Source organism: Podarcis gaigeae (genome assembly GCF_964106915.1).
Source record: "Podarcis gaigeae genome assembly, chromosome: 17".
Taxonomy (NCBI): Eukaryota; Metazoa; Chordata; class Lepidosauria; order Squamata; family Lacertidae; genus Podarcis; species Podarcis gaigeae.
This window is the reverse complement of record NC_139694.1, coordinates 10,084,065-10,104,861: the sequence shown is the minus strand read 5'-3', so window position 1 is coordinate 10,104,861 and position 20,797 is coordinate 10,084,065. Positions and strand designations below refer to the sequence as shown.

Genomic DNA, 20,797 nt, shown 5'->3' with positions numbered 1-20,797 from the left:
AGCCCAGAAAACCACTTTACAGTGCAATTCTATATAACTGTCTTGCTTGTTTGTTTATTGTTATGTCTGTTTATATGCTGCCCTTCAGGATATACGTAAATCCATTCAAGGTGGCTTACAATTACATACGGTATTTTAAAAACACAGTAAACAGTTTTAGCATATTTAGGATCCCTCCCACAGGTTGACTGATGGTAGGTGACCCAGGAGAAGTAAGTGCAGCTGGAGTAGACCCTGAGGTGGTCTTCACCAGCCACCCTCTCTCCTGGATACCCCCCCCCCACAGCACAGTTGAGAATAGATTGCCTTGAAGAAGGAGAAAGCAGGCCCAGAGTATGTATCTACTCAGAAGCAAGTCCAGTTTAATTAAATGGGATTTACTCCCAAGCAACCCTATTTCCTTCTTTAAAATTACTCGCCTGAATCCAAGCTGCCAGCTGCTAAACTGGAATTTAACAGCAGAGAGAATTTTTTGTTCAGTAGTCATTCTTAAAGAAGCACCCTGGTTATGAATTAATACAATTTTAGCACAGCCTTGAACATTATTTAACTGGGACCGGTCTACGTTTTGTTGTCGTTCTAAACTGAGATCTGCTTTCGCATTGCTAAGGTTCCAACAGCTGCCCTCTGCTGTACTTGATGGACATTATCGCAACGTTCCTTTCAATTTGAGACAACGTTCTGTGCCGTAAAGAGGAAGATATTCTCCGCTACATGTTTTGCTGTGTTATCTCTGAAACTGAATAGGGTTTCCTATCTCTGCTGAAAGGTGGTGCTTTTTTGTCAAACAAACAAACAAACAAGAAAAAAGTAGTGTGTTTTTTTTTAACTTGTCAGCTGCAAAATGTCACGTATTTCTCCAGGATTAGTTTCTGGATGACTTGTTCTCGTATCTTTTTCCCTGCTGCAATTTTTAATTTGTTTCTGAATTGAACAGCCAAAAGCAAATAAACTTTAAAAAGACAACTGAGCATGCTTTTTCCTCCTACCTCCCAGTCTAGAAGTCTAGACAAATTTCATGGACTGATCTTCTGCACCATCCATCAATGAAATGAGTCACATTAAGGACCCGCAAGTCTGATGAGAAACATAAGAGATCGGGGGGGGGGGGGGTAGGAATCCCCCCTGTGCCCATGTATATTATCTGCCAACTGAAATAGCAATACCATGCAGCTGATGAAGAGGGCTCTCATCCAGAAAAGCTTGTGCCACCATAAATCTGTTGGGTCTTTAAGATGCCATGGCACTCTTTTGTTGTCTTTGCTGCAACAGACTAGCATGGCTACCCCTCTGTGGAATACAGCCTCTCTCGCATGCAAACACAATGCCACATAGCAGCAGCTAAATGCCAGCCAGCACCACGGAAATGGAGATTCTGTTGTTTCTTTTTAACGTTTGGAAATAGAAGCAGATCCGAATTGCACATACCAAACAGATGATACAGATGCACAGATATACAAAGAGCCTCTTGCGAATTGCCGCCAGTATTAAGGGAGCCACAAAGATGCAACCTCTACCTCAGCGTAGCCAGCTCTCCGGCACAGGCAGAAGTGAAACAGGTCTTGCCAAGTGCCAGGTATGCAGCCTACTTGTGCTCAGGCTGTTTCCCAGCGGTGCCTATTTGCAGGAAGAAAGATGCCAGGGGCTCCATTTTGCCTGGAAGTCATGACCTCTGACCTTCAGGCCCCCCACCCAACCAGCCCTTTATATTTGGGGGCTACTCAGTAATGAGAGAAAGGCAGTCTACACATGCTCAGAAAGGCACTTAAAAATAAAAAAAATACTCCCATATCCAGAATTGATGAGCCATACCGCTGAAGACGGGGGCTGGTGCTGAAACCGCCTGAGTCCCAGCTCATATCTAGCCTAACTACTTGTGGACATCTACCTCCCATCTTCCCTCAGCCAACATGTCCAGTACCAGAAATTTGCCTGCACTACTCTCCTTCACTTTATGCCTGTTAAGAGTGTTGTGGCAGGCGCCAATACAACAGGTGCAGCTTTCAAACAGCACAGGCTCCTAACAGTAGGAAGCCCCTGTGCCTGCTGCACTTCTGCCTGTAATGCTCTAAAAAGGAGGAATGAGTCGGGGAAGAGAAGGTGCCAACCCTACTGGGCTGTGAGCCTCCTTACCAGTATCCACCAGTCCACTTCCCACCCATCCTTCTGCCTTTGCTGGGAGGGGGGGGGGCGGAAAGGATGTTACCCAGGGCAGCTCAGAGGTCAGCCAAGTTTGGCAGCCCCCTACAGTTTCCCAGCACCCAAACAGCTGCTCGCGCAACCGGGGTGCCGGCAAATTGGCATTCAGGGGTACACTGCCCTGGGAGATGGAGGCTCCATTAAGCTCCTGGAGCTCTCCAGGAACGTGCCCGACTTATTCTCCAAAGGCGCCGCCTCCACCGGGGGCCACTGCCCGCATCTCCCTCCCTCCCTAATTAGCCCGGCGGGAGAGAGGCGCGCCGAGCCCCCCTACCTGCGCGCAGCGCTGGCATCTCCGGCGGGGGGCGAGGGTGGCGGCTCCGGCGGCGGCGCAGGGAGCCCGGCGTCCGGCTGCTCCTCCGCGTTTGCTGGCTCCCCGCTCGGCAGCCCAGCCTATCAATTATTCAAGTAGGTTGCAGTGTCCTCTTCTCCTCCCCTTCCGCTGCTGCTGCTGCTGCTGCTCCACCTGCCTGGGGAGGAGGGCGGTGGGGAGAGAGGCTGGCACCGACCCGCTGCGAGGCGCGCAGCAGCCTGAAGTCAGGACGCACAACACACACAGGCACCGTCGCCAGAAGGGGGTGGGGAGAGGGGGGCTGGGTTTGTGACCCACAGAGGCAACACGAATTAGAAACCCCTCCTCCAAGTGATGGAGAAGATCATGGCTAGTCTAATCATTTAATCAGGCCAGTTGTATAAGACTGGTTTTCTTCTCCCAGGGCGCGCTCCAAGAAGAGGCAGTGTGCGCATTTTCGGGAACTAGTGTTGTTTAGTCGTTTAGTTGTGTCCGCCTCTTCATGACCCCATGGACCAGAGCACGCCAGGCACTCCTGTCTTCCACTGCCTTCCGCAGTTTGGTCAAACTCATGCTGGTAGCTTCGAGAACACTATCCAACCATCTCGTCCTCTTCTCCTTGTGCCCTTGTGCCCTCCATCTTTCCCAACATCTTTTCCAGGGAGTCTTCTCTTCTCATGAGGTGGCCAAAGTATTGGAGCCTCAGCTTCAGGATCTGTCCTTCCAGTGAGCACTCAGGGCTGATTTCCTTAAGAATGGAGAGGTTTGATCTTCTTGCAGTCCATGGGACTCTCAAGAGTCTCCTCCAGCACCATAATTCAAAAGCATCGATTCTTCGGCGATCAGCCTTCTTTATGGTCCAGCTCTCACTTCCATACATCACTACTGGGAAAACCATAGCTTTAACTATACGGACCTTTGTTGGCAAGACGATGTCTCTGCTTTTTAGGATGCTGTCTAGGTTTGTCATTGCTTTTCTCCCTAGAAGCAGGCGTCTTTTAATTTTGTGGCTGCTGCCACCATCTGCAGTGATCATGGAGCCCAAGAAGGGAAAATCTCTCACTGCCTCCATTTCTTCCCCTTCTATTGGCCAGGAGGTGATGGGACCAGTGGCCATGATCTTCGTTTTTTTGATGTTGAGCTTCAGACCATATTTTGCGCTCTCCTCTTTCACCCTCATTAAAAGGTTCTTTAATTCCTCCTCACTTTCTGCCATGTCCCCTTACATGCATTTCGCTGCTTTCCTCCAAAGAGTGCACTGCTTCCCCTCCTCTCCGTTCCTCTCCTGATGACAACCCTGTGAGGTAGGTCACTGGCCGGCCCAAAGTCACCCAAAGGAAGTTCTGTGGCTGTGTGGAGGTTTCAGGTCCAGCACACCATAGGAGACAACTCTTAGAGGGCCAAGGACCCTTCGGCTCCCCTTCCCATAAAATATTTGAGGGGGCTGCCCCCCCCAGTTGATGGCATTGCCATTCAAATGGTGTGTGATCACAAACGGTCTTGTGATCGATTATGCAGGGCTTACCTGCCACCCCCCAATATTTTATTCAAGATGCCACTGCTGCAGCACACTAACCACACTTGATCTGTAAGCCAAGAATTGTGTGTTTGTGTATTTGTGAAGCATCCTTTCCCTTGCTTCGAAAGTACCCGCCTGGACCTGCAGGCTGAGATCTGCCCAGCCTATCTTTAGAAGAAAACCAGCAGCCTTACTAGACACTGTCCAGTGGCCCAGTGGTGGTCGCCAGGCACGATCCAGCTTGTGCCCACACCCCTCATACCAAGCTTATGGTTTCCTGTAACAATTTATTTTAAAAAGGAATATCCATCGCAATCCGATCCCCTGCGTACGTTTGCTTGGAAGTGAATTCCACCGAGTTTTGGGGTGAGAGACCTCCTCTGGCTTCCTCCTTCCAGCAGAGATGATAAGACATTAGGAGCCAGATGTCTGAGATGACCTTGTCTCTGCCTGTTTCCAAACTTGGCTTGCATCTTAGACTGGCAGCCAAGCCGCCGGGAGGGGCAGAGGGAGAAGGCAGCTGAACGCTGTCTGCCAATGGGTAGAGGGAGGGGGGTCACCTCAGTCTCTGCTTTTCTCGACACAGCTTCGTTGAGGAAGATGGTTGTCAGTTTTATGTGGAGTTTTTTTTCCCAGGTAGAAGCTGTTTTATCTACAGATACTTCATCACATTGGTTTTTCAGTCTTCCTTCGAGGATCTTGGGACAGGGCAACTGCAAACTATCCCATTATTATTATTATTTTTATTATTGATTACATTTCTCTAACCCACCTTCCTCACCACACACAGCTCAAGGTGGCATACATTTCTCTGCCTCATTTAATCCCCACAACAGCCCTGTGAGGTAGGCTAGGCTGAGAGGCAGTGACTGGCCCAAGGTCACCCAGAAAGCTTCATGGCTGAGTGGGGATTTGAACCCTGGTCTCCCAGGTCCTATTCTGTCACACTAAGCACTATACTATACTGGCTCCATTTTGCTATATTTCACCTACCCGCTGGGTAATTTTGGCTGTGTTCACACTCCTGTTCACTGTGCAACTACTGCAATTCCAGTGGGCTTTTAACCCATGTTCCCACAAATACGTTATCCAAAATGCATACGTATGCAATACTTTGTTATCAACTACTGCTACTAATGTGGGTGGCACTGTGGGTTAAACCACAGAGCATAGGGCTTGCCGATCAGAAGGTTGGTGGTTTGAATCCCCGTGACGGGGTGAGCTCCCATTGCTCGGTCCCTGCTCCTGCCAACCTAGCAGTTCGAAAGCATCAAGTGCAAGTAGATAAATAGGTACCACTCCGGCGGGAAGGTAAACGGCGTTTCCGTGCGCTGCTCTAGTTCGCCAGAAGCGGCTTAGTCATGCTGGCCACATGACCCGGAAGCTGTACGCCTGCTCCCTCGGCCAATAAAGCGAGATGAGCGCCGCAACCCCAGAGTCGTCCGTGACTGGACCTAATGTTCAGGGGTCCCTTTACCTTTACTGCTGCTTCATACCTTGTTTCTCAAAACAGCTTCATACCAGTTGGGAGTCGTTAAGCCATTCCTAATTAGCCCCTAGTAAAGCGTGAAGACCACTTCATAGGATAAAGACATCCCTGGCCCTGTCAATGCCCCCCCACCGGTGTGTATACAAATAGAAATGAATCTGACATTAATGAAGTCCTGTTGATGTGAACAGCTGTGAGGTGAAAGTGCTGTGAAATGCACTGGGGGAGAAGGGGGGGGAGGGAGAGAAACAACTTAATTGGGCTCTAAGGCAGTAGTGTGAAGACACCCATAATCTAAGAGATGTTAAGTGGCCTAAGACATCATGGCTTTTATAATATGCAGAAGTTAACATTGGTTGAGAAATCAGAGAGAGGAGCTGAGGGAAGTCGTAGGGCGGAGGCAGGGAGGGTTTGTTGGGGGGTTGGGAGGTGGGAAATGGGGGATGGATTAATGAAGATGATTTGTTTTGATAATTTGTTATGTTTAAATTGTTAATAAAATTTTATTTAAAAAAAAAAGACGTCATGGCTGAGTGGAGATTTGACTCTTCCTGGTCCAAGTCTGGCAGGGAATAGATAGAAATTGTTATTTTGCTGGCATTTAAAGGAGATTCTACCCAATTCACACTTTCCAAAATCATTTGGGAACCAAAATGTAGTCATTCTTTGAAAACTGCACCATACAAAAACATGGGCGTAGCCAGGAATGTTTTTTGGGGGGGGCAGAACCTCAGATTTGTATTGATTTTTAATGATGATTCAGGTGGGAGGCTGCTACCCCCCCTGCCCATGTACAAAAACAACATCCATTACTACAAAGGAGCTGTCGCTGAAAATATTACACAAACTGGGTACTCCCCAGTTATCACTGGCAAACCCTAATGTTTCTCCTATACATTGCAAAGGGTGTGGTATCTTTGGCACGCCTCCTGGACCCCAGAACCCCGGTCCCTAGATTGCGAGCCCTGCTCACTGCAGTCCTAGAGAGGGAATCCCAGAACCCTGGAAGCCGCCCAGACTGACAGTGATGATCCCAGTGCCAAGGAAGGAGCCAGCTGAGCTGAGCTTCTGTAAGCCAATTCGCCTAAGTGAACCAGGATGCCAAGATTTTAACAGTGGTAATGGCTTAAAGGTTGGATGTTTTTATTAACAAAGATCAATCTGGTTTCGCGCCAGGGAGGCATACAGAGAGCTCTGTTTGAAGGACACTCAATATAGTGCAACACAGCCAAACACAGGTCTCCTCTCTTTCTGGATATACCGTATTTTTTGCTCTATAAGACTCACTTTTTCTCTCCTAAAAAAGTAAGGGTAAATGTGTGTGTGTCTTATGGAGCGAATGCAGGCTGCGCAGCTATCCCAGAAGCCAGAACAGCAAGAGGGATTGCTGCTTTCACTGAGCAGCAATCCCTCTTGCTGTTCTGGCTTCTAAGATTCAGAATATTTTTTTTCTTGTTTTCCTCCTCCAAAAACTAGGTGCATCTTGTGGTCTGGTGCGTCTTATAGAGCGAAAAATACGGCACTTGGGGCCACTGACAGCCTTGAATGGCGCTTTATGCTGTACCAAAATGTGGGATTGGCCCGCAGGTTGCTGAACCCTGAGGCAGAAATGTACTCATGCTCCAATGGCCATAATGCCACTGACACACCCTTTATCACCCTAGGTGGGGAAACAGGGATGTCCTCTGTCATGCCTTCATTTCACACTAGCGCAATAGAAGCTTTGTGTCCAGGGCAGCTGTCTACCAGCTCTATCTGGTACACAGGCTGAGACCCTATCTGCCTGCGGACTGTCTCGCCAGAGTGGTGCATGTTCTAGTTACCTCCCGCTTGGATTATTGCAATGGGCTCTACATGGGGCTACCTTTGAAGGTGACCCGGGAACTGCAACTAATCCAGAACACGGCAGCTAGACTGGTGACTGGGAGTGGCCACTGAGACCATATAACACCGGTCCTGAAAGACCTGCATTGGCTCCCAGTACGTTTCTGAACACAATTCAAAGTGTTGGTGCTGACCTTGAAAGCCCTAAACGGCCTCTACCCAGTATACCTGAAGGAGCATCTCCATCCCCATCGTTCAGCCCAGACACTGAGGTCCAGCTCTGAGGGCCTTCTGGCGGTTCCCTCACTGTGAGAAGTGAGGTTACAGGGAACCAGGCAGGGGGCCTTCTCAGCAGTGGCAACCTCCCTGTGAAACGCCCTCCCATCAGATGTCAAGGAAATAAACAACTATCTGACTTTTGAAAGACACCTGAAGGCAACCCTGTTTAGGGAAGTTTTTAATGTTTGATGTTTTATCATGTTTTTAATATTCTGTTGGGAGCCGCCCAGAGTGGCTAGGGCAGGGTATAAGTAATATTATTATTATTATTATTATTATTATTATTATTATTATTATTTGGCTGATAAGATCAGAGCTGATGTTAAGATCAGAAAGACCATACTGGAGACCGTGATCATGCCATCTGTCTCTTTACTGATGACACTCCACTGATTCTTTCTGACACTCAAAAAGGCATCCACCAAGTTAAAGTCTGAGATTTAACACTGCAACTAAAAAGTTGCAGGGCTGGAAGCTGCTTGAAGTCACAGACCGTGTGCTTTCATATGCAGTGACAGGACCACTTTGGTTCATGCACCTGCCCCTACTAAATTAAGTAAATAAATAAAGATACTTAACTAAAAGTAGAAATAAGCAGAATATTTGAAATTGAAATGATTGCGGAGGTCACTTGGATGATTTTGTGAAAGGTTTCCAGGAAAACCTATTTTAGATTGTTTTAAAAATAAGATGGAAAAGGCATGTTCTTTGTAATTTTGCAAAATATACTCATTAACTGCATTAAAGGTACACCCTGATGTTAATTTTTTAATTTAACTTCCTAGTTTTCAAATGACTGAAGATTTTGACTGATTTTTCTAACCACTTGGGGTCAAAAGAAAGTAATTTAAAAAAACTGTCGTTGAGACATTTCATTCCAAATCTGCTAGAAAGAGCCAGACAGAGGATGAGGACAGGTGGGGCATAACATAAATTGTGGCTGTGCCCATGTTTCGGCTTGACTCATTTGACTGGTTTGTCCTTGCAGGCCCTTGTGGGGCAGCTACAAAAGCTTCAAATATCTGGCAGCAATTGTCAAAAAAAGAGACTTGAATCAGCATAAGAGAAGGGATATATTATTATATCTGGGTTGGAGTGGCGCTCCTGTGCTTGGAATTACGTCCTTATCAAAAACTCAAGGATCTGTTTCAGACTCCTCCAAAATTAACTCTATATAGAAAAGGCCAGAGGGGGAGCTGGAGGGGGTCCCAATCCAAGAGTGCAAAGAGAAGCCTGTCAGCTACACCAATTGCTACTATTGGTTCAAAATAACCAGAATATGCCATAAGTCCTGATAGAATACAATAAATTAGTCTGAAGTCTACCATCTTTACCTTTCTGTTTATTTTGTCCTACAACCCTACAGAAAACTGATTACGGTACCTTTCTTTTTAATCCAGCCAATTTGGAGGAGCTGACACAGGGATCTGCACCCCACCTCTCCCCTAAGTGTCCCTAAAGCCAGTGCTTTTTTTCTTAGAAAAATAAGTGCCGGTATTCACCATGGCGTTGTTCTAGCAAGTGCCACAGTTTTTAACAAGGTGTCAGTACTGTGTATCCTTGAGTACCCCCTGAAAGCCGATCTGAAGGTCGGCAGTTTGAATCCCTACGACGGGGTGAGCTCCCATTGCTCGGCCCCTGCTCCTGCCAACCTAGCAGTACAAAACCACATCAAAGTGCAAGTAGATAAATAGGTGCCGCTCTGGCGGGAAGGTAAGCGGCGTTTCCATGCACTGCTCTGGTTCACCAGAAGCGGCTTAGTCATGCTGGCCACATGACCCGGAAGCTGTACGCCGGCTCCCTCGGCCAATAAAGCAAGATGAGCGCCACAACCCCAGAGTTGGACACGACTGAACCTAATGTTCAGGGGTCCCTTTACCTTTTAAAGCTATGTAGTAAGGGTTATATAAACCATGGGTGTAGCCAGGGGGCAGCTGCCCCCCATAAAGTAAATACACAAAAATACTTAGCTAGAAGTTGAAATGATCAGAACGTTTGAAATTGAAATGCTCACTGAGGTCACTTGTTTAATGTTGGGGGGGGGGGGAATGAGGAATTTGAGAAGGAAGTGCTGAAAACCTTTTTAGCAAATCCAAGAAAACTTGTTTTAGTTTAGTTTTTTTTTTAAAAAAAAGGAAGATAAAAAGGTGTGTTCTTTGTAATTCTGCAAAATAAACTCATTAACAGCATGAAAGTTATTCCCCATGCTAATTTTTAAATTTAACTTGCTAGTTTTCAAATAACTGAAGATTTTGACCAATTTTTCTGAGCACTTGGAGTCAAAAGAAAGTAATTTAAAACAACTGTTGTTGAGACAGTTGAGTATGCTTTGTTCTTCTTTTAAAAAAGGCAAAACATATTTTTAAAGAAACAAATAAACAATAAACTGGCACAGTAGCTGAAGCTGCTAAACATGCCTTCAACTGGGCTTCTAAGAATAGCCTTTGGCATAGGAGCACTATAGCCAAACCTATAGCCTATACAGTGGTACCTCGGGTTAAGTACTTAATTCGTTCTGGAGATCTGTTCTTAACCTGAAACTGTTCTTAACCTAAAGCACCACTTTAGCTAATGGGGCCTCCTGCTGCCGCTGTACCGCCGCTGCACGATTTCTGTTCTCATCCTGAAGCAAAGTTCTTAACCTGAGGTAATATTACTGGGTTAGCGGAGTCTGTAACCTGAAGCGTATGTAACCTGAAGCGTACATAACCCGAGGTACCACTGTACCAGAATCAGTGGGACCCCAGACCAATTAGGAGGGATGAGCAAGCCTTGGGGGAACAGGAGAATCTTCCAATGATTTGCTTCCACCCCTCCCTACACGTATTTGACTTCCACTGGCAAGATCCTGCTAGCATAAGACTTCTGCTTAACATGAGTCAACAGTGTGATGCTGTGTGATGCAGCTGCAAAAAAAAGTGAATGCTAATCTAGGCTGCATCAACAGAAATTAGTGTCCAGATCAAGGGAAGTAATAGTACCACTCTATTCTCTATTTAGGGACGCGGGTGGCGCTGTGGGTAAAAGCCTCAGCGCCTAGGGCTTGCCGATCGAAAGGTCAGCGGTTCAAATCCCCGCGCCAGGGTGCGCTCCCGTCGTTCGGTCCCAGCGCCTGCCAACCTAGCAGTTTGAAAGCACCCCCGGGTGCAAGTAGATAAATAGGGACCGCTTACTGGCGGGAAGGTAAATGGCGTTTCCGTGTGCTGCGCTGGCTCGCCAGATGCAGCTTTGTCACGCTGGCCACGTGACCCGGAAGTGTCTCCGGACAGCGCTGGCCCCTGGCCTCTTGAGTGAGATGGGCGCACAACCCCAGAGTCTGTCAAGACTGGCCCGTACGGGCAGGGGTACCTTTACCTATTCTGTCTTGGTCATCATACCACACCTGGAATACTGCGTCCAGTTCTGGGCACCAAAATTTCAAAAGGTTGTTGGCAAGCTGGAATCCGTGCAGAGGAAGGCAGCCAAGATGACCAAGGGTCAGGAAACTAGGCCTGACGAGGAACAGTTGAAGGAGCTGGGTACATTTAGCCTGGTAAAGAGGAGACTGAGAGGAGAGACGATAGCCACCTTCAAATATCTCAAGGGCTGTCACATGGAAGATGGAGCAAGTTTGTTTTCTCTTGCTCTGGAGAGTAGACGTTGAACCAGCGGCTTCAAGTTACAAGAAAGGAGATTCCGGCGAAACATCAGGAAGAACTTTCTGACATCAAGTGCTGTTTGACAGTGAAACCGACTTCCTTGGGAGATGGTGGACTCTCCTTCCTTGGAGGTTTTTAAGCAGAGGCTGGGTGGCCATCTACTATGGATGCTGTAGCTGAGATTCCTGCATTGCAGGGGGTTGGACTAGATGATCCTTGAGACCCGTTCCAACTCTACATGTATATGATTCTATGCTCCCTATATTATCCATTAAAGGTAAATGGACCCCTGACCGTTAAGTCCAGTCGCGGATGACTCTGGGGTTGCGGTGCTCATCTCGCTTTACTGGCTGAGGGAGCCAGTGTTTGTCTGCAGACAGTTTTTCCAGGTCATGTGCCCAGCATGACTAAGCCACTTCTGGCGAAACCACAGCAGCGCACGGAAACACCATTTATCTTCCTTACCTATTTATCTACTTGCACTTCGATGTGCTTTCGAACTGCTAGGTTGGCAGGAGCAGGGACCGAGCAACGGGAGCTCACCCCGTCGCGGGGATTCGAACCGCCTACCTTCTGATTGGCAAGCCCAAGACTCAGTGGTTTAAACCACAGTGCCACTCGCGTCCCTTATATTATCCATTAGCACAAGGCTATTGTTATGCCAGTATAGATTCCGTATGCCACTATATCTTTCGGCTGCGTTCATCATGCAAGGGTGTTTAGATGGGGATTAGATTCTCCTGAGGGGTGTAACGCAACATTCTTAGAACGAGCATTCACATGCTCAATGGAAACCATTGCTTTAATCCCTGAAGTCTGACGCATGATCTTTCTCAATGAAACTGCATGATGAGGCAACGCCTGGGTAGCTTCCTTCTCTGGTCTGTGAAGATGAACCTGAGGAGACTGAGGCTTGCGAAACAAACCATTTCCAGAAGATGGCAGTAATTGTGCCATCCAGCCAGTCAATACAGCTGGCAGGGATTACTCTTTCCTTGAGGCAGCAAAGAAGCCCAAGGACAAAAGAGTGACTTGCTGACATAACAGTGACAAAGCCCTTGCATTCCTTTTTCTGGTGGTCACCACTGCTGTGTGCTGGCAGGATGCTATCAATCATGTTTCCCAAAATGGAGCCGAATTTCAGGTCGTATGAAATGTTACATGCCTGCTCAAACAACTTGCCCCTGCTTTAAGGACAATTTTAAGATAGTTGGGTGTTGGAGCAGGTGCCACGGAACCTCCTAGGTCTGTTAAGGCTGTGTACGCAGCACATTTTTAAAGCAACCCTCAAAACAAATCATGGGAACTTTAAGGGCAAAGGAAATTGTCCCTCTGCAAGGGATAAACTCCCAGGATTCTTTGGGGGATGTCATGTGCTCATGCGTGGCAAGACACCAGCTGTAGCGGCTTTATAGCCAGGGGTGCTCCCAGGTACATAAAGGGCACAGGGCTTTGGCACAAATTTGCATTAAATCTGCATGTGCTCATTTATATGCATAGATGCCGATTTTAGTCTCTTAAATGGTGGGTCTCACCAGCAGTGTGTTTTGCAGCATGCCTATAAGCAAATTGTGTGTGTTAGAGAGAGAGAGAGAGAGAGAGAGAGAGAGAGAGAGAGAGAGAGAGAGAAGGCAGAAAGCTTTGTGGGGTGTATGAATGGGCAGAGGGCAAAAGACCAAGGGCTCAGCCTGCTAGGTTCTGTTTGCCGCTGAGCAGTGCTTTGGAGTCACAAGACTCTGTTTACATTCCAGAGACAGTCCAGGCTGCTGGAAGTCCGACGGGAGACGGGATGTGACGTTAGTGGTTTTCCTGTTCCTTTGTTCCTTTGTTTTGCAGTTGCTCTCTGCCCTCACAGAGAGAAGATCTATTTTTCTTTGCTCTCTGCGTAGCTTAGTAATAAAGCATAGCATGTAGCCATAAATCTCATCACTTCCGTGTGCTGCTTTGGATTCTCTGCTGAATCGGGGACGTGCCTGAGGCCTCATCAAAGGCTCAGGACGTTAATTATCGTCGGGGGCGATTCCGGAGGAAAATGAGCTTTATCAGCTTGGCTGAGCGGAGATCCCGACACAGCCCCGCTGGGCCACCCCTGAACAACACACCTATTTATAGCTCCCAGATTGTTCCCATCAGCCATATGGAAGCTTGACAGGGGATCACTAGGCTGAAGCATTCCCCCTATCTACACTATGGGCATTCTGGAAGTAATAATAATAATATTTTTTTATTTATACCCCGCTCTCCCCAGCCAAGGCCGGGCTCAGAGCGGCTTACAAGCAATAATAAAAACAAGATGAATGATTACAAACTTAAAAACAAAAATAAAACACAACAATTAAAATAATGGAACATTAAAATATTAAAATGTAGCCTCATCGCAGGAGAAGGAAAAGAAGGGGAAAAAAGAGAGGGGGGGGAGGGAGGGAATCTAACTGGCTCCAAGCCAAAGGCCAGGCGGAACAACTCTGTCTTACAGGCCCTGCGGAAAGAAATCAGATCCTGCAGGGCCCTGGTCTCATGAGGCAGAGCGTGAAACAGCACAAGGGATTCCTTAAGTAAGGGCCCTGTGAACCAGGTGCCCTAATGCTAAACCAACTAGGCTGGGAAGAAATCCATTTAAAGGGTAGTCCTACGTATCCACAATTTATGCTGCCCTGACTGGGATGGGCAGCTACAGGCTGGTGGTATTGTGGAGGGAGCACGAGGTCAGTGGTAGCAGATGTTGCAGATGTGTGTTCACCTGAGCCCAGCACCACCAAGCTGGCAAGCAGGAGCACCACCGCAATCAGAGGATAAATGATGGTCCCTGTTTTCTTACTGATCCGTTTCTTTAGCAAAGCTACTCTCTACAGTGGATAGAGGGCCATTATGGTAAGAAGTCCCTCATCAATCATCATATTTCCCCTACCCACCCAGCTTTCCACTGTCTTGAGTCCACATTCTTATTTAATATTATTTAATGGGCACTGATGGCTAGAAGATGCTTGCTTTAAAGGATAATTGAAGGCTGGCAGCTATTGGACATATTTCACTTGCTTGGATGGTGAGAGAAAAGTAATTGGGGTTCTGCCAAAAGAGAGGGAAGTCTGAATTTTGCAGCAGTCTGGCAAGAACAAGCTGTTTTGGAAGGACTGTTCAGCTTTTGAGGAACTGTGTGCTGCTTTACAGCAGAGCACGGTCTTTTTGAATGCCTGCCTAACTCTCCCCATTCTCGACTTGTAAATTTGTGATTATGATAATTAAAATCACTGGAGCCCATAGCACTTAATATACTTTTTAAAAAATTAAAAACATATAACACCTATTCTGAAATATTAAGGTGGTTTACAGCTACCTAATCACAGTTGTCTCTAAGCAGTGTGCAAGAGACCCCATGCAATAAGACTAAAATTAGTTCGAAATATAAAATCAGAGTTTTGTTCAAAAGCCTGATGGAGTGGTTTTTTTAAAAGCCTTCAGTCAAGGCCAGAAGTTCAACAAGGAGGGGGGCCTGTCTGAACTCAAGACTGGTCTGAATGTGGAGCAGAACAAATGTTTGGATAGGCACCCTGCTAAAAGTAATGAAGTGTTTGTGGGGTGTGTGTGACTTTTTCTTCATATCTGCATCTGAGTTATACCCTGCAATTCACCAAGATAAGTTGTCACACTCTACTTTTCCAGACCCCCTTTTCTGTGCAACCGTGTCTCCGGTTTCCAATTCGGAGGAAGAAACACGTTGAGGGTGCTTCTCGCTGGGTGTTTATTATGGGATGGGTGCTCTTTAATAGAACTGCAGCATTGGAAAGGACCACAAGGGTCACCTAGGCCTGCAGCAACGCAGGAATATTTTGCCCAATGTGGGGCCTAGACCCACGACCCTGAGCTTACGAGTGCTGATTTTGCATCTGTGGAAAATCAGAAGTGCCCTTCCTGTTGCCTTCTCACAATCTACTTCTTGCCATCATCATAAAAACTGCGCATGCCCATTAATCTGTCCTCCCTTTCCAGATGTAAATAATAATAATCGTTTAACAAAACAAAACAAAAAGCTGCTGTCAGCTACCAGTCTGGATAGTTAGCCTTGGTGAAGACTTGACGTTTTTATCCCCCAAAAAGTTTTTGATTGAGTTTCCACTGAAATGAGGCAGCATTTTAATGTTTTAATGTTGTATGTTAATCTTGTTTTTTAAGCTGTATTTTAATCAATTGTTTTTATATTTGGTGTCAGCTGCCCTGTCTTGGCTGGGAAGGGTGGGGTATAAATAAATTTTATTATTATTATTATTATTATTATTATTATTATTATTATTATTAGGGACGCGGGTGGCGCTGTGGGTTAAACCACAAGCCTAGGACTTGCCAATCAGAAGGTCGGCAGTTCGAACCCCCGTGACGGCGTGAGCTCCCATTGTTCTGTTGCAGCTCCTGCCCACCTAGTGGTTCAAAAGCACATCAAAGTGCAAGTAGATAAATAGGTACCGATCAGGCGGGAAGGTAAATGGCGTTTCCGTGCGCTGCTCTGGTTCGCCAGAAGCGGCTTAGTCATGCTGGCCACATGACCCGGAAGCTGTATGCCGGCTCCCTCAGCCAATAAAGCGAGATGAGCGCCGAAACCCCAGAGTCGGCCACGACTGCACCTAATGGTCAGGGGTCCCTTTACCTTTACCTATTATTATTATTATTAAAGCACTCATTTATTGAGTGCTATAATTATTATTATTATTATTATTATTATTATTATTATTATTATTAAGGGGTGTGTGCAGAGAAAGCTAAGGAACATTTTCTCTTTCTCTTTTGCCTTGCCCAAATCCTGTGTGCCCTAGTCTGGAGTGGCCAGAAACCAAAGAAACCAGCCCGCGAAGGAAGAAGGAGCAGCGCGCCGCCGCCGCCGCCGCCGCCGCCACTTCTGCTCCGCTCTGCTGCAGATCCCGGTTGCGGCTGAGGTTGCGGCATGACGTCACTGGCCCCCAGCGGAGCCGAGGATGCCGTCATCCCGTCTGGGGCGAGGGAGGCGGCGCTGCCCGTCGGAGCGGCGGCTGATTAGTGTGGCCGGCACGATCCACTGCAGCAGACGCGGGAGGCGGGCGGCACGGAGGAGGCGGCCTCGCCGCATTGCAGCGCCTTCGCGGGGACCCAGGCGGCTGATGACCACCTTTTGGGCGGGGGGGCAGACGGCCGTCGAGGATTGCAGAGGAGCCGCAGTCTCTGCCCTTCCGCCGGGCGCTGGCAGCGGCGGGTGCGAAAGGGTTAAAAAGCACCGCCCCACTTTCCCAAGCGAATATAGCCCCCCCCCCCCGAGACTGCCTGTAGGTTTTGGACCTAGATGACGCTCAGGGACCCCTTCCAATTCTATGATTTAAGTTCAGTATCTCCCCATCCCCCCCCCGTCAACAATAATTCAAGCAGATGCTATTTTTTGTTGTGCTGTAACTTTTTAAAATACAATGAATGTTATTTCAAATTAAAAAAAAGCATTGGTAATTTAAGCAAGCATCTCTTAGCCATCAGTGTCCATTAAAGGAATATTTGTTTCCAAAATCAGAATATTGACTGACAGTGCAGAGGAGGAGGCGATGACACTAAGTGAGGCTAAAAAGCACCGCCCCACTTTCCCAAACAAATATAGCCCCCCCCCCCCCCGAGAATGCCTGTAGGTTTTGTGTCGTTGTTTTGGCCACTATGAAGTTTCTAAAGATCTGACTGGGGAATTCTGACCTACCGGGCTTCATAGAATTGGAAGGGACCACAAGTGCCATCTAGTCTCTGCAATGCTGGAATCTCGAACCCATGACCCTGTGGTTAAGAGTCTCTTGTTCTACCGACTGGGCTTGGTCTTAGGAAAGTGCAAAGTGCTCTAGGCTGTTGTTGCAAAAATGCAAGCGGAGAAGTGGGCAGCAAGCAATGGGCAGTGCTAGCTTTTAAAGTTGCTGGCACACGGTTCCTCAAGCGTTTGTCATAAAGGTTGTGAAACTTTGCTGTCCGCTTGTGTTCCTTTGGTGGTGAGAGAGGTTGGGGTTGGCCTAGGGTGTGGTTATTCATTTGTGGTTGGCTGTGGTGGTCTTTGTTTTCATGTGTGAGTAGGTGTTTTGGATCAGGTTTGTTGTTGTTTAATCGTTTAGTCATGTCTGACTCTTCGTGACCCCATGGACCAGAGCACGCCAGGAACTTCTGTTTTCCACTGCCTCCCGCAGTTTGGTCAAACTCATGCTGGTAGTTTCGAGAACACTGTCCAACCATCTCGTCCTCTGCCGTCCCCTTCTCCTTGTGTCCTCCATCTTTCCCAATATCAGGGTCTTTTCCAGGGAGTCTTCTCTTCTCATGAGGTAGCCAAAGTATTGGAGCCTCAGCTTCACAATCTGTCCTTCCAGTGAGCACTCAGGGCTGATTTCCTTCAGAATGGATAGGTTTGATCTTCTTGCAATCCATGGGACTCTCAAGAGTCTCCTCCAGCACCATAATCCAAAAGCATCAATTCTTCGTCGATCAGCCTTCTTTATGGTCCAGCTCTCACTTCCATACATCACTACTGGGAAAACCATAGCTTTTACTATACAGACCTTAGTTGGCAAGGTGATGTCTCTACTTTTTAAGATGCTGGATCAGGTTAGCCACATTGATTTGTATGCTGTTGATGAATTTTTGTCGTTGTCTTCTTGGGCTGTGTTTGTGATAAAGGGGAGCCATACCGGGGTGAAGGTGTCTTCTATTTCCCCCCATGTCAGTTTCAGTTTATTGGTTAATTTTTCTAGTAGGACTGTTTCACATACTATTTGGTACCATTGGTCCATGCTTACTCCTGACAGGTCTCTCCAGTGTCTGGCTATGATGCTTCTGGCTGCTGAAAGTAGGTGGGTTATGAGTTCTTTGTGGTGCATTATTGTCTTGCACAAGCAACGCTGACACCAAACCCTACATATAGTAAGTGAAATAGAAACATCTCCCCCCCCCACACCTCTTTCCCCCTTTTCTTCCTAATGTCTCAACAAATGAAAATGATTTGTAAAAATGTTACATGGGGGAAAAACACGAGAGAAAGAGATGTTGCACACTTTTGTAAATCAACAAAATCTTTAAGAAAAAAAGAAAGGTTGCAAAACTGAAACTTTCCTCCCTATTGACTGTGTCCCAATTTCTTGCCTCCTGTACCGACTCAAGTATATTCCGGCTAAACACCAGGAAGAACTTTCTGACGGCAAGAGCAGTTTTGACAGTGGAACAGGCCCCCCCTTCCTTGGAGGTTTTTAAGGAGTGGATGGATGGCCACCTGTCATGATGCTCTAGTTAAGATTCCTGCACCAGATTAGACTAGACAACGCTCAGGGTCCCTTTCAATTCTATGATTCTGTGACTTAAGTTCAGTATCTCCTCATCCCCCCCATTAATGATAATTCAAGCAGATGCTATTTTTTTCTTGTGCTGTAACTTTTAAAAATACAATAAATGTTATTTACAAAAATAAATAGCATTGGTAATTTAAGCAAGCATCTCTTAGCCATCAGTGTCCATTAAAGGAATATTTGTTTCCAAAATCAGAATGTTGACTGACAGTGGAAAACTGGGCAGAGGAGGAGGCGATGACACTAAGTGATGCTCTCTGCCTACCATAAAGACCCAATGCAATGGGTCCACCTATTTCACCAGGGTTTGGAGAAGGGAGTTTTCCTTTGCAGTGCCCACATGGTACAGATCAAGAGAGCACCAATAATGGGATGTTTCTGCAGTTGGGATGCTCTTTGTGCATTTCCTGATGGCTGATAACTGAACTTTCCTTCCTTCTGACTACTGTGGTTGCTAAAATCATGTTTTATGATTTATTTATTTTTACATTGTTGTTACTGATTTACTGTTATTTATATATACGGTGACCTTTCCTATTTATAAATGAAACTCGGTGCATAGGTTTTTATGTAAATAACAATGATATTTGGTATGTAACAAAATATGAACCTGCCTTTTTACAAATTCAATAAAAGGGCAGCACAATAAGCAAATGCAGTATTTGCAGCTCTCTCACTAATGGCACGCAGCCCAACCAATCAGAGAGCAATTGCTCTGTGTGGGGCTGCCTTTGTGTTTGTAAGTTTCCAGAACAGACTATTGACCAGAGTGAGATGTTGGGAGCTGTGACACACATAACCTGCATAGTTAAAACTGTCTCGCGGGCTTCTGATCTTTTTTCTGGAACCCATTAAAAGTGCTGGTTATCGCCTAAAAGCAATAAATGGCTAGGAGTGTTTCAAAATGGGAGTTTATTGAGGACCCAGCGCTGCTCATTCCATAAATTTCTTGTTGCTCTTTTGCAGCTCCAACATGACACTGTTGCATTAAAAAGCCAGCCATTACTGCTACTTTTTTTTTTACATTTAATCCAGATTGCCACTTACTGTAGAAAATCTGATGTTAAAATAATTCATTATACATCTTCAGTCACAGGTGTGTGTGTGTGTGAACAGTTTGTTTTGTGTGCGGTGGTGCCGTTTTTGTGGGGGCCTCTGTCACCACACCCCTGTTTCCATGTGCTCCTCAGCTGGGCACAACCTAACCATTTTGTTCCCAGTAGCTTCTGATACCAAACTAAAGACACTTCGTTCCAATGGCTGCCACATGCTGAAGGCCTGACCAGATCAGGGAAATATTCTCTCAAGATCCTAACACAGGAAATGAGGGAGAATTCCTGGGAGGCTGAAATCATAGTGTAGCCTTTTTAGCCTCGGGTAAGAAGAGCTTTGCGCCCAGGACAGGGAAATGGGAGTCAACAGAAACTCAAGGAATAGTTTCAGAGAAAAAGCTTTATTTCTACCATCCGGGCTGGTAGAAGGAGCAAGTGTGATAGATTCACAAAACAAGCACGAGCACAGCCATTTGCACTGAACATATATTCCCCTTCCAGTTCCCTCCCCTTTCTCCTCCTCAGGAGTCCTGCCCCATGTTGAGTTTCCTGAGCATGAACAGAAAGCTCCTGTCTTTGGGACTCTTGGCACCCTTCCCAGGAAATAACAGAGAAAAGGAATTTTGGACAGTTTTGAAGCCTAGGGTGACTTCGGGCCTAGGTGGAGCACCTGTCCTCACCTCCTTCATTAGCACATACATTGGGTTTTTAAAAACAAACGAACACTGAGGGTTTTTTTCAGACGACCTCTCCACCTCTCTTCCACCTTGCAGAACACCTCAGTATGAAAAAATAAATAAAAAACCAAATGGAAGTAGATATTGACCCCCCTACACCCACAAACTCCAAAGCACAAATCTCTAATTTCACTCACTGTGAGACTGGCTGGATAAAGTTGGTAACATTTGTTCAAGTGCATTTCCTGAGATTGGTGGTGGTTTTTTTAAATACCTGTGTGCATGCCCAGAATGGCAACAGGTAATAGAGGGTGTGGGAAAAGTGCTTGCGGGCAGGATTTAAAAATTTAGCCCGTCACGCTCCGCCCACCAACATAGCGGGGGAAGAACAAATGAATATTGTGACTCAGAAAAGTGGGAAGTCATGGAAGCGAACTTGTGAAACATGCACAGTGGAATTTTTTCGCAATGTAAAGTCCCTGTCTGGAAGCATCTAGGCCATATTGCTT

General features: G+C 46.6%; 1 protein-coding gene across 3 annotated transcripts in view; it reads right to left on the bottom strand.

Moving 5' to 3' along the window:
• The window catches only part of LOC310834708 (rap1 GTPase-activating protein 1-like), a 46,974-nt gene extending 44,223 nt beyond the window's left edge, over nucleotides 1-2,751 (bottom strand). The window contains exon 1 of one of the 3 annotated variants that reach the window (XM_083718836.1): nucleotides 2,474-2,751. The gene's annotated coding sequence lies outside the window, so the exon portion shown is untranslated. The remainder of the gene's footprint in view (nucleotides 1-2,473) is intronic. The other 2 variants (XM_083718837.1, XM_083718835.1) reach the window with 2 other exon arrangements.
• Between the last annotated feature and the right edge of the window lie 18,046 nt (nucleotides 2,752-20,797).